This window comes from Equus quagga, chromosome 3 (genome assembly GCF_021613505.1).
Source record: "Equus quagga isolate Etosha38 chromosome 3, UCLA_HA_Equagga_1.0, whole genome shotgun sequence".
NCBI lineage: Eukaryota > Metazoa > Chordata > Mammalia > Perissodactyla > Equidae > Equus > Equus quagga.
Window position 1 is genome coordinate 144059422 of NC_060269.1, and position 12052 is coordinate 144071473.

Below are 12052 nucleotides of genomic sequence, written 5' to 3' on the forward strand. Positions count from 1 at the left end.
TTTAATAATGGTTGTGTTAACAATGGGCTCACAGGAATTTAAAAATGAGATCTCATGAGCCAGTGGGCTGTCGTTAACATGCCACTGACATACATATATATGCATACATTTGCACATATAGATGCATATGCACATACATTTTGGGAATCGTGAGTGTGCACTGATGGAAACCTCTGACTCCAACCTGGGTGCTTGTTCTTGCCTCCCCGGTTCCATGTTTAAATTTCCCTTCTTCCTCAGTTTGAACCCTGGATCCCAACAACATCAATGACACATTACTCATTTGCTCAGTCCTGTGAGATAACCGAAGTAGTTTTAAAATTGCTTCACCCACACCACTGGGAAAAGCAAACCTGCCACGAGGAATTTAGTTGTCCCCAGTCCTCAACGCCACTCAAGACTAAAGGTACACAGTGACATACTGCGTCACGGTTATTGGGATCAGTCCCCATCAGTATGGTTTTCGTATTCATTTTAAACACATTTGGGTTTGCTTATTTTAGTTTGTTTTCTGTTTTAGGTTTTCTTTTTTCTGACCCGTTATTGTTGATTTATTTTAAAAATATATGGAACGTGAACTTGCTTCTGAAAGTCAAATCTATGCATTGGAGAAATGTCTCTCACTCCTGCATTCCTTCTACCCTGTTCACCCTCCCCCGACTTGAGTATTTTCTGCTTATCCTTCCTGCATTTCTTTTTTTAAAGATAATCAGATATATGTTTGTTTCTTACTTCCTCTTCTTTTTTATACAAAAAGACAGGCTTTTTACGTGTTGCTTTCATCATTTAACACTATTTTCTGGAATTCTCTCCATATCAATTCTTAGAGCTCCTCCTCATTCTTTTTTTCAGCTGCATAGTACTCCATTATATGTATATATTATATTTTATTCAACCAAGATCCTATATTGGACATTTAAGTAGTTTCTAATATTTTTAATTATAAATAAAGCAATAAGTAATGACATGCATATGTATTTCATACTCTTGGAAGTATATGTTCGGAGTAAATTCCTAAATTTGGGATTGCTGGGTTGATGGATAAATGCTTTATGCTAGGATTGTTTTTTCAGATATTACCAAGTTCCCCTCTCTAGGAGATGTATCATTCTGCATCCCCTCTATCATTGAATGAGGGTACCAGTTCCCCTACAGTCTATCATATTTCCATCCTTGGAGTGAAAAAATAAAAAAAAAGACTGGATTTGACATCTGGGAGCCTTGGATTTAAGTCAAACCTCTGGTTTTTACCACCTGTATCAATTTAGGAACCCCCCCCGTGCAAGCCTCAGTTTGCTTATCTAGAAAATGGAGATGGCAGTTGCAGGACCAAGGAGGAGGTGCAGTGTGTCAGACAAAGCTTTTGTACCAGACAAGGAATGTACTAATGTTACTTGCTTATACTGTGATTTTTGTTAGTTTACATTAATCTTGATTAAGATAAGCTTCAAAAACAAGAATTCTGGCAATTCAAGTTTCCACGTAAACAGGAGTCTCTTTACTTATGGTTTTACAGAATGTAGATGATAGGGCTGCCAGATAAAATACAAGACACACAGTTAAATTTGAATTTCAGATAACAAATGAATAATCTTTTAGTTTAAGTATGTCTCAAATATTGCACAGGGCCTACTTACACTAAAAATGTATTTTTACTTTTACCTGAAATTCAATGGGGCATTCTATATTTTTATTTGTTAAATCTGGCAACCCTATGATGGGGATGGGAGAATGAAGATTTCTAAGTGAAATGTCATGTACTTGATCCAAGATTGTTAAAAATCAAAATTCAATGTCCATCGATGGATGACTGGATAAACAAAATGTTGTATATACATACAGTGGAATGTTATTCAGCTTTAAAAAGGAGTGAAATTTGGATACAACGTGGATGAATCTTGAAGATATCATGCTAAGTGAAAGAAGCTAGACACAAAAGGATAAATATTGTATGATTCCACTTATACGAGGTACTCAGAATAGTCAAATTCATAGAGACAGATAGTGGAATAATGGTTCCCTGGGGCTGGGGGAGGCAGAATGGGGAGTTAGTGTTGAATGGATATGACGTTTCAGTTGGGGATGATGAAAAAGTTCTGGAGATGGATGGTGGTGCAGGTCGCACAGCGTGAATGTACTTAATGCCACCGAACTACAACCTTAGAAATGGTTAAAATAGTAAATTTCATGTGTATTTTACCATAATAAAAAAAGTAAAAATTCAAGGGTGAGTTACTTCCCTTCTCTGGTTCTCAGTTTTCTCATCCACAAAATAGGCCAGTAGACCAGTGAGGAAAGATTGAAATAGAGCATCCTGGCCTGCCTCAGAGTCGCCCATGGTCTTGTTGAGAAGACAAGCTCCTCCTCAACCTCCTCCCCTGCACCTGGGCTTCTAATTCAGAAGGATTCAGATATGGTCAGGCAGCCTACAGTTTATTAAGCTTCTCAGGCACACTCTAAGCAGCAGAAGAGTCTCCATTCACCAGAAGAATCTAGACACTTTAAAGGACTTCAGGAGCTAAAATAATTAACAGATCTCACTGAATTCCTGTGTTCACACAAAGTTTCCTCCTTCTGGAAGAAATATTTTTGGATGTTTTTGAAAAAGTTCAAAGCTGTTGGAATTCAACCCAAACACAAAGTCAAAGGCTTAAATAAAATATGTCTAGGTTGATTTCCTGCCCTGGCATAGATTTTATTAATCCATATTTTTCTTCTTTATCTTTCAACTTTCCTCTTGTATACTTTGCATATTTTCCCCCTGAAGTTTTCAGCTTTAACTTCGAACTTAGTTCTTTGAGAAACTCTGCCACACACAATATTGATCTATGTCTTATTTGTCCCTTTTGTCGGAGAGAGAATGTAATTTCCAACCTAGGTGTTAATCTGTGGATTAAAGAGGATTTCAAATTGTCCTTAGGGAAAAGGTGTAGAATATTCATTACTGGAAGAAAGAAAGAACAACGAATTTACAGACTTTTAAAAATGACTTTTCAGAAAAAACCATCCCTTCCTGCACTTTAGAATTCCAAAGTTGTCTCACTGGTTTGTATTAAGACACTTAATAAAAATCACTGCTGTATGGGCTTCCAAGGTCCAAAATGGGTAATCAAAGCAAGCTGCCCCATCTTATAAGGCCTTTTTTCCTTGTTTTACAGGATATAGCGTTGTCGGCCCTGCCTGGTCTATAAACAAGTCTCCTCAGGTCAACCTGGGAGTAGAAATTCCAAAAGCACGGCTAATTCTCTCATTCGTCACAGCAAAATCATGAAAAACCATTTATTAAGAGCTTAAATGACTCTGGGAAAGGAAGCATGTAATATGATTGTTTATACTAGTCAGCGTATATAAAATAAATTTTTCTCAAGAGTGGTTGGAGAGGGAGCTGGGGAGTGCTTGTAGCGAGTAAGAGTGTCGATTTTGGAGACAGACTGTGTTTAAATTCTAGCTCTGCTTTTACTAATTGTGTGATTTTAATAAACCTACTCAACCTCTTTGTAAGAGATGGATAATAATCCCTACAATTAGCTCTGTAGCTGGTGCCAAGGTGCAAAAGGTAGTTAATAATCCCTACAATAATAATAATAATAACTATTATTTTAACAGCAAGTCCTTACATAGCCCCCACTCTGTGTCAGCTGCTGTTTGAAGCACTTCATATTTAGTAATTGAATCTCCTTTACAATCCAGTGAGGGAAGTTCAGCTCTTATTATTATCTTACAAATGAGGAAACCGAGTCACATTATGAGGGTTAAGCAGTGTCACTAGAATGGAAGCTCTCTGAAGGTAAGGACTTTTGTTCCTGCTCCGTTTCCTTCACTGCTGTGGCACTAACCCTTAGAATAGTGCCTGGTACCCAGTGGAAGCTTAATGAACTCATTGAATAAACACATGCTTAAACATCTAGTAGTGCCCAATGATTGGCCGGCCCCCTCCACCCCAGTGTCTACCGGGCTCTGATTGTCTGGTATTCATTGAACAATTACTCTATGCCATGCATAGAGCTAAGTGCTTACATTTATTACTTCATTTAATTCTCACCGTAATTTTGTACAAGTGGTAATTATTTCTCCCATTGTGCAGATGTGGTTAGTGGGGTCCATAGAGAGTCTTACTTGCAAGATCACACTCTTAACAAGAGGCACAGCCAGAATTCAAAATCAGGTCTGTCTGACCTGAGAGTTCATGTTCTCGATTACCATGCATATGCTGTACAAAGTTTTTGTCTTTGAGGTTTAAAAAAGAAAACAGAACTCAACAGAGACAAACATAGCTGAGCATTTATGGGAGAAGATGTTTAGCTACTTTTCAATTTGATAGCAGCACATTCTCTTCCTTTTCTTTTTGCAGCTCAGCTCTCATTTCAGCAGGTTATGCAAAGCCCTTCAATGACTACACATGGTCCTTGGCATGATGTTCAAAATCCTTAGCGTGATGTTCCAGCCTCTTCATAAAGTAGCCATAACTCATTGGCATGTTGTTGGTGGTCGGTAGATATTTGTTGCATGAATGTACCTATTCACTCAGTGAACTGATTTCTCAGTTTCCCCATACGTAGCCATGGTGAAATTAGGTCTGCCTTGAAAGTATTGCATTCACCTTGCATCCCTCAAGGTGACCAAGACAGGGCCTTGGGGATAGCAGACTTTTATTATCATTTGTTGAAAGAATGACAAATTTCAAAACTCTTAATGTTCAGCTGTGTTCTGATAGTAATCAAGGTGATTCATTCATTCATTTATTTGGTATTTATTGAAACAATATATTTCAGATTCTGTGCTTCACAGTAGAAATCAAGGGATGAATAAAATACTATCATCATAATCTATTTTCTTAGAGTTATTGTGAGGAAGAATTAGCTAAATAATAAGCTTTAAAAAAACCCCGCAAAGTTGAACTTAAAAAAAACTAGGGGCTGGCCCAGTGGCATAGTGGTTGGGTTTGTTCACTCTGCTTCAGCAGCCTGGGGTTTGCAGGTTCGGATCCTGGGCATGGACCTAGCACTGCTCATCAGGCCACACTGTGGCAGCATCCCACGTAAAATAGAGGAAGCTTGACACACGTGTTAGCTCAGTGACAATCTTCCTCAAGCAAAAAGAGGAGGATTAGTAACAGATGTTAGCTCAGAGCCAATCTTCCTCACAAAAAACAAAAAACACAAAACACTTTAAAAAGCCCTAAAAGAGAGACATGCATATACGGTGAGAGATTCCAGCAATTCTGTTGTTTCTTCATGATATTTCTTCCTAACTGTATTGTTAAAGCATTTTCTGGGCAAGAACTCCTTAATTCCCAGAAGAGTTCAATCAAGACCATTCAAACAGCATTTCTAGCTTCTGTACTCTGCTGATTGTGTTTGCAGTTACATAAAGAAGGGAAATTGCAACCAGATTCAATATTTTGGTGAAAAATCTAGATGTTAAGATATATTTTCCCCTATCTGAGCATCCAACCATCCATCCAAATATCTTTGACAATTCATCTGTCCATCCATCCATCCATCCATTCATTCATTCCAATTCCATCCATCCATCCACCTAATGATTCATTCATCCATCTCATTCACCCAACCACCCATCCTTCCATCCACCCCTCCGCCCATCCATCCGTCCATCCATCTTATCTACCCAACTGTCTATCCATCCATTCATCTATCCATTATTTTATAAAGCAGGAGACTAAGAACAGTGCCTGGCCTATAGTGAACTTGCAATAACAATTAGCTATTATTATTATTATTATTAGCTTATTCAGTCAACCTTTACTGAGTACTGCTGATTACTGTGCTAAGCCTTGAGGATGCAGAAATTCTCCCAGAGCTGGGGAGGCAGACATGGAAAAACTTATTGATAATAGGTAAGCACAACAGGGAGAAGCATCTGCACTTAATAAAGGGTCTTCAGAAGACCTAAGGCTTTCTACTTCTCTGAGACAATAGACTTATTTGTTTTCCAACAAACCTACCAGAGAAGTAAGGTTTAATAGAAAGAATTCCGGCTTTGGAGCCAGGAAAATCTATCCCCATCCTTTATTCACCTGTGACCTTTGGCCTCAGTTTCTTCCTCTCTGAAATGGAGTTTATCATCATAACCGTGATGGAAATAGACCCTCCCTCATTGGGTTGCTGTCAAGATCAAATGGGACAAAGTATCTAAACACATCCTAGGAAACCATGACAGACATGCTCAATAAAGCCTGCCTCCTTCCTGTGAGTGTATTCCTCACACATCAATTGGTTTCCAGACCCTGGTCATACTTGATATGTGAAAGAGTGGAGTCTGTGGCCCCAAATAATCACTTATGGATTCACAAGATTTAGCTGTGACTGATTTTAATTATTTCCAAAGATGAAAGTGTTTTTCCCCCTGCTGAGTCTCAAGCTCTTCTGTTAATGAGCAGAGCTGGCAGAAACAGTGGAACTGTAAAGAAGGTAGCCACAGAAGAATTCTAAGTCAGTTTGGAGGGAAAGCAGGATCATTCCTCAATAGGAATGTTCAGCCACCTAGAGAGACTTTCTTTAAAGAAACAACATTCATGTGATTGTGCAAAAGCCAATGTGATTATTAACAAATCTATCATGTTGAGAAGCTTCTAGGCCTTCTGGGTCCACCTTTGCAACTTCGTAATTGTGCCTATGACCCTGGATAAGTGTCTTCTCTCCAAGTCTCAGTTTTCCCACACATATCAAGAGCGATTTAGCTTAAAATCTGTGTTTTTCAAAGTGTGTGAGGTGAACCTCTTAAGATTTCAAAGAGATTCTTCAGAGGTAACTCTGGGGCTGGGGGTAGAGGGATGGGGCAGGTAGGGTTCTGGGGCCCTTATACTCTTCCCTGAAGTGAGGAGCTCTACAGTAATCCCTTTTATAGCATAGGTTTCTGAGAGAATTTCTTTTAAAATTAAGTTTTTCCAGTGAACATGTTTGAAAGCCACCAGATGAGACGATGTTTAAGTGGCTGTCCATCTTTTGACTCAAGGAATTCTGCAACCTGTGTAAACAGATGCTGACTGACTGCAAGAAAGCAGTCAATGCAATTATTTTAGTGTAATTTTTAATTGTGGAGAGCAGGACATCTCAAACTTTAATGTGCATTCGAATCATCTGCAGATCTTATTAAAATGCAGATTCTGAGTCAGTAGGCCCCTTGTCATTTTTCATTTGCTAGTACACTCCCGGGTACGGCTAAGTCTGCTGGCCTATGGACCATACTGAGTAGCAAGAATATAAAGTACACTCAGCTCACTGAGGTGGAGAAACAGTATTTCAGGAATATCTCTTGAAAGGCTTCCAGCAAAAAGGGTTTTCTGATCACCTTCCATTAATCAGAGAAGACCTTTCTGAAGTAATCTTGGTTAATCTAGGCTCCCTTTTTGTACTTCTGAAAAGATTTATTGAGGTGATGTGTTAGTTTTCTATAGCTGCTGTGACAAATTACCACAAACTTAGTGGTTTAAACAACAAAAATTTGTTATTCTACGGTTCTATAGGGTAAGAGTCCAACACAGGGCTCACTGGGCTAAAATCGAGGTGTCAGCAGACCTGCATTCCATTCTGGAAGCCCTAGGGGAGAACCCATTTCCTTTCCTTTTCTAGCTTCTGGAGGATGTCTGCCTTCTTCAGCCTATGGCTCATTTTCTCCATCTTCAAAGCCAGCAGCAACATTTGGAGTCCTTCTCACACTGCATCACTCTCTCTTCCATTTGTAGGGACCCTTGTGATTACATTAGGCCCACTCAGAAAATCCAGGATAACCTTCCTATCTCAAGATCCTTAATTTAATCACAGTTTCAAAGTTCCTTTTACCATGTAAGGGAACATATTCACAGGTATTGGGGATTAGGTTGTGGGTATCTTTTGGGGCCATTATTCTGTCAATCTCACTGAGTGACAGAAGTATTAATAATCACAAGGGGAAACTGGTAAGAAACGGTAAAGATCCAGGTGTGAGAGAAAATAGCTACAGCTGGGCTTGAGAGAAGTGGAAGGTTTGGGCATTTCTGGCCAGAAAGTGATTGAAAGATTCAGGGCAGTAGACCAAAGTAAGAGAGCTGTCCAGTGTGAGGTGGAGAAAGTCATGCTAGAGATCCCTAGACTAGATTGAGATGGATGGAGGGGAGGACAGAGGACACCTGAAGGGCAAACACTATCAGACAGGATGAGAAAGTGGTTGCAGGTGTGAAGGAGAGAGAGTGTCATGGGAGGGACATAACTGCATTTGGCTCAGTAACTGAATTTTAACGGACTCCTTCAAGAAGACAGGTCACCTCTTCTCTCACCATCAGCAGGGAGGCCCCAGCCAGTAAATCATAATAATGAAGTGCAAAATGAGAGAGGAGGCTTGGCAAAGGAGGCCTCTGCAGTCAATTTAAAATTGAAAACTAATGACAGAGATAGAGGTTGGAATTCAAAAGAAGGGGAGGGGGAAAATAAAATTTATTTTGACGTGACGTTGCAGATGGGAGGCTAAACAAGCATATTTTTCTATTTGAACAGATAGAAGAGGAAGAGCCCATCTAAATTAGGGCTGTGAGGAGCCCCTAAGGCCCAGGCCCTCCTGTTAAGGGGCTTGAAGGGCTTCTCCTATAAGAATTCCAAGCTCCATAGGATAAGTATGCACTTGAACCTCAGGTCCATCCCTTACCAATTGTGTAACCTTGCCCAATTCATTAAATCTCTAAATCTCTAATCCATTAAATGGTGGTAAAAGTATCTAACTTGCACGGTTATTATGAGAGTTAATGTCATTAAACAAGAGAACATATGTAAAGAGCTTATCACATTATTTGACATACAACACATGATAGTTGACATGGAATCCTAGCATGGTCACTCTTCATTTCTTCTTGGTTCCTTCATCTCATGCTTGTTCTGGTAACCAGTGTGATTCTGGTGTCATGCAATTTGTGCCAGTGCAGTGTCTGACTCCTCTCCCCTCCACCCAGTATAACACAGGATCATCCAGTGAGAGACTTCAGAAGCTCCCTGTTGCCTTCAGGTGAGAAATCTAAACTTCCCAGCCTGTTATTCAAGGTCTACCACCGTTTGACCACAACCTTCCTCTTCTAGTAACTGCTTCCCAAACACCCACTGCCCCTCAAACATGAATGTTTGACTCCAGCCCAAGAAATAAATCCCTATTGGGATCTCCTCTCCCTCTGATCGCCATCCTGCCCCTAAGTCAGCTGGTTCTCACCTTCAGTCACACCTTGGACTCTGTCTGGAATTTCTTCTCTCCTCTATGAGTCATCCCATTTGTGATATAGGATGATATAAGATGGAAGAGGAAGAGAATTAGTCATGAAACTAATAATGACAGGAGAAACAGTGTGTATGGTGTTGGGGGATATGCTGATGGGAAGGAGGAGGTGTTGGGGTGGACGAGAAAGAGAAAAAACAGATTCGTGAAGGAGGAAATTGTTGTCCTAAAGCCAGATGGAAAACCTTTATGTCAGAGTGGAGATGTGTGAGATACAGATGACTCACCATTTCCTGGCCAATAACTCATGTGATAATGGGAGGTGGAAGAGGTCATTGGAAGCATCCATATTACTTGAGATGGCATGCAATGTCTTCTGTCATCTGGCCCCAGCCTGCTCAGTCAACCCACGCACTTTATCTTCTAGTAACACACAGCTACCTATAGGATACCCCTACTCTTGTTCTCACCACTCTGGGTTGTTTCCTGCTTTAATTTAATCATGGTCATTTTTCAAGCCTGGAATACCCTCTTTCTGCTTTGTCTTTCATCCTTTAAAATGCAGCTCCAAGAATAACCTCCATTCAATGGATGCTGCTTCTCCTCCCATTTCCTCACCCCAGACAGCCTCTCCTATCTCTGTGCTAGCTCTGCCCCTTCTCGTATTTCTGCCCATACAAGCATCCTGCTTTCTGCATTCTCTTTATTCTCTTTTTATTTTTTTGAGGAAGATTAGCCCTGAGCTAGCGTCTGATGCCAATTCTCCTCTTTTTGCTGAGGAAAACTGGCGCTGAGCTAACATCCGTGCCCATCTTCCTCTACTTTATATGTGGGATGCCTGCCACAGCATGGCTTGACAAGCAGTGTGTAGGTCCATACCTGGGATCTGACCCAGCGAACCCTGTGCCACTGAAGTGGAACGTGTGAACTTAACTGCTGTGCCACTGGGCTGGCCCCTTTATTCACTTCTTGTTTGCTCCATTACTGTAAATGTCAAATGTAGGAACTGTGCTTTACTCATCTATAAATGCTCTGTGCCTAGACCATTATGTAGTAGATACTTAGGAACATTTATTAAATTAAATTAACTGTCTTAGGAAGATTTGTTGACATGGCAGATAGGGGGACAAAATGAGAAGCTTTAAGGTAAAAATGTAGGAATGACAGTGGCTTAACTACATAAAGAGAATGTAGGCGAACCATGCAGTGGATATAATATTGTTGCCTAGACCAACAGAAAGAGTTTAACAAAAACCATGTGATGATCCTAGCCAATCAGAAGCCTATAAATCAAGTATAATTGCTGATGATTTTGTATAAATCAATCTGTAACTATGATTAGGATCCAAAAATGTTGCCATTTTACCCGAGGCCTGAAGGACAAGAAGTGAACCAGTGTGGTAAAGAGCTAAGAGAAAGAACCTTCTTAACAGAATAGTGCTCCTGTGTTGGTTATCTTTAACAAACCAGTGTAAACAACAAATGCGTTATTTCTCACAATTCTTTGGGTCAGCTGGGTAGTTTTCTGATCGGGGTTGGCTTAGCTGATCTCTATTCTCAGCTGTCATCTTGGCTGGGGCTGGAGGGTCTAGAGTGGCTCCATCCATATGTCTAGTCATTGGCAGGATGTTTGGTCTAAAGGTCCTGAAATGGGATGCCTCATCTCTGTTGCAGTGGTGTCTCTTCTTCTAGTAGGCTAGTTAGGGCTTCTCCACATGATAGTCTCAGGGTTCCAAAGAGCAGCAAGAGAGAAAACCCTAATGAGCAAGTATCTTCACATATCACATTTTGTAGTGTCTTGTGGCCAAAGCAAATCATGGGGTCAAGCTCAAAGTCAGTGTGACAGGAGACTGAGGAAGTGAGAACAGGGAGGTGTGAATCATTGGGGGACAATTTCAGCAATAGTCAACCACACTTTGGGAAGTCTTTGGGAGGATGCAGCCCTTTTTGGAGACCTTCAGAGTCTGGTGGGACAGAAGTGAGAGAAGGGTGAGCGGCACGAGGTGAGAATGGAAAGGCAGGCATGATGTAAGACCATGTGCTGTGATTTGGAAGGTCAAATGCAAGTGGAAGTGCAGTGTTACTTTCAGGTAAATCAAGTAATTGCTTGGGTGAGATTCAACCACTCAATTTTCTCCTACCCTATCAATCATGGAAGCTTATCTGACACAGAGGAGAAATGTTGAACCATTACATGGAGGATAGCCAACTCAGAGAGTCATCCAGACCCCCAGTACACTTTGTGTGAAAAACGAATAAGCCTTTGTTGTTTTAAGCCTCTGAGGTTTGGGGGATTATTTGTTATTGCAGCATATCCCAACCCTTGCCGACTAATATGGAAGTAAAAAGCATAGATATGTTAAAGCCATGGAGATGAATGATTTCACCTGGGGAAAGAAGGGAAAGAAAGTAGAAAAGAGTGTCCAGGACCAAGTCTGGGGTACCAGCAACATTTAAAATTAGATGGAGGATGAGAAGTCAGCAAAATCCATCATGGTAGAGAAACACCTTTGGGTAGAAACTGTGCACATCCTTATGTTTTCTCTCTAAATTCCAATGTGATAGAGACCAATGGTTTTTATCCATATAGAATTACTTCCAAGGAAAGCAGCTGCCACCTTTGGGCTTTCCTGGGCCACCTCATACTCTGCAGCTGAATTTACCAAGAAACCAGTGAGAGGATGTACAGATCAGTGCTCAAACAAACAAACAGATAAATAAAATAAAACTCTTATTGGATGCAACTCGCAATATCTTTTTATCTAAACAGAGGCATCCTTAAAGCTGAGAAAGGGCAGCAGAAGAACATCCCTACATTGGTCATTCTTTTCATCTTCCTCTCCATGTTTTCTTGAGT

General features: G+C 40.4%; 1 long non-coding RNA gene across 1 annotated transcript in view; it reads left to right on the forward strand.

Moving 5' to 3' along the window:
• Positions 1-12052, forward strand: part of LOC124237512 (uncharacterized) — a 71866-nt gene that overhangs the window by 22837 nt on the left and 36977 nt on the right. The window lies entirely within an intron of this gene.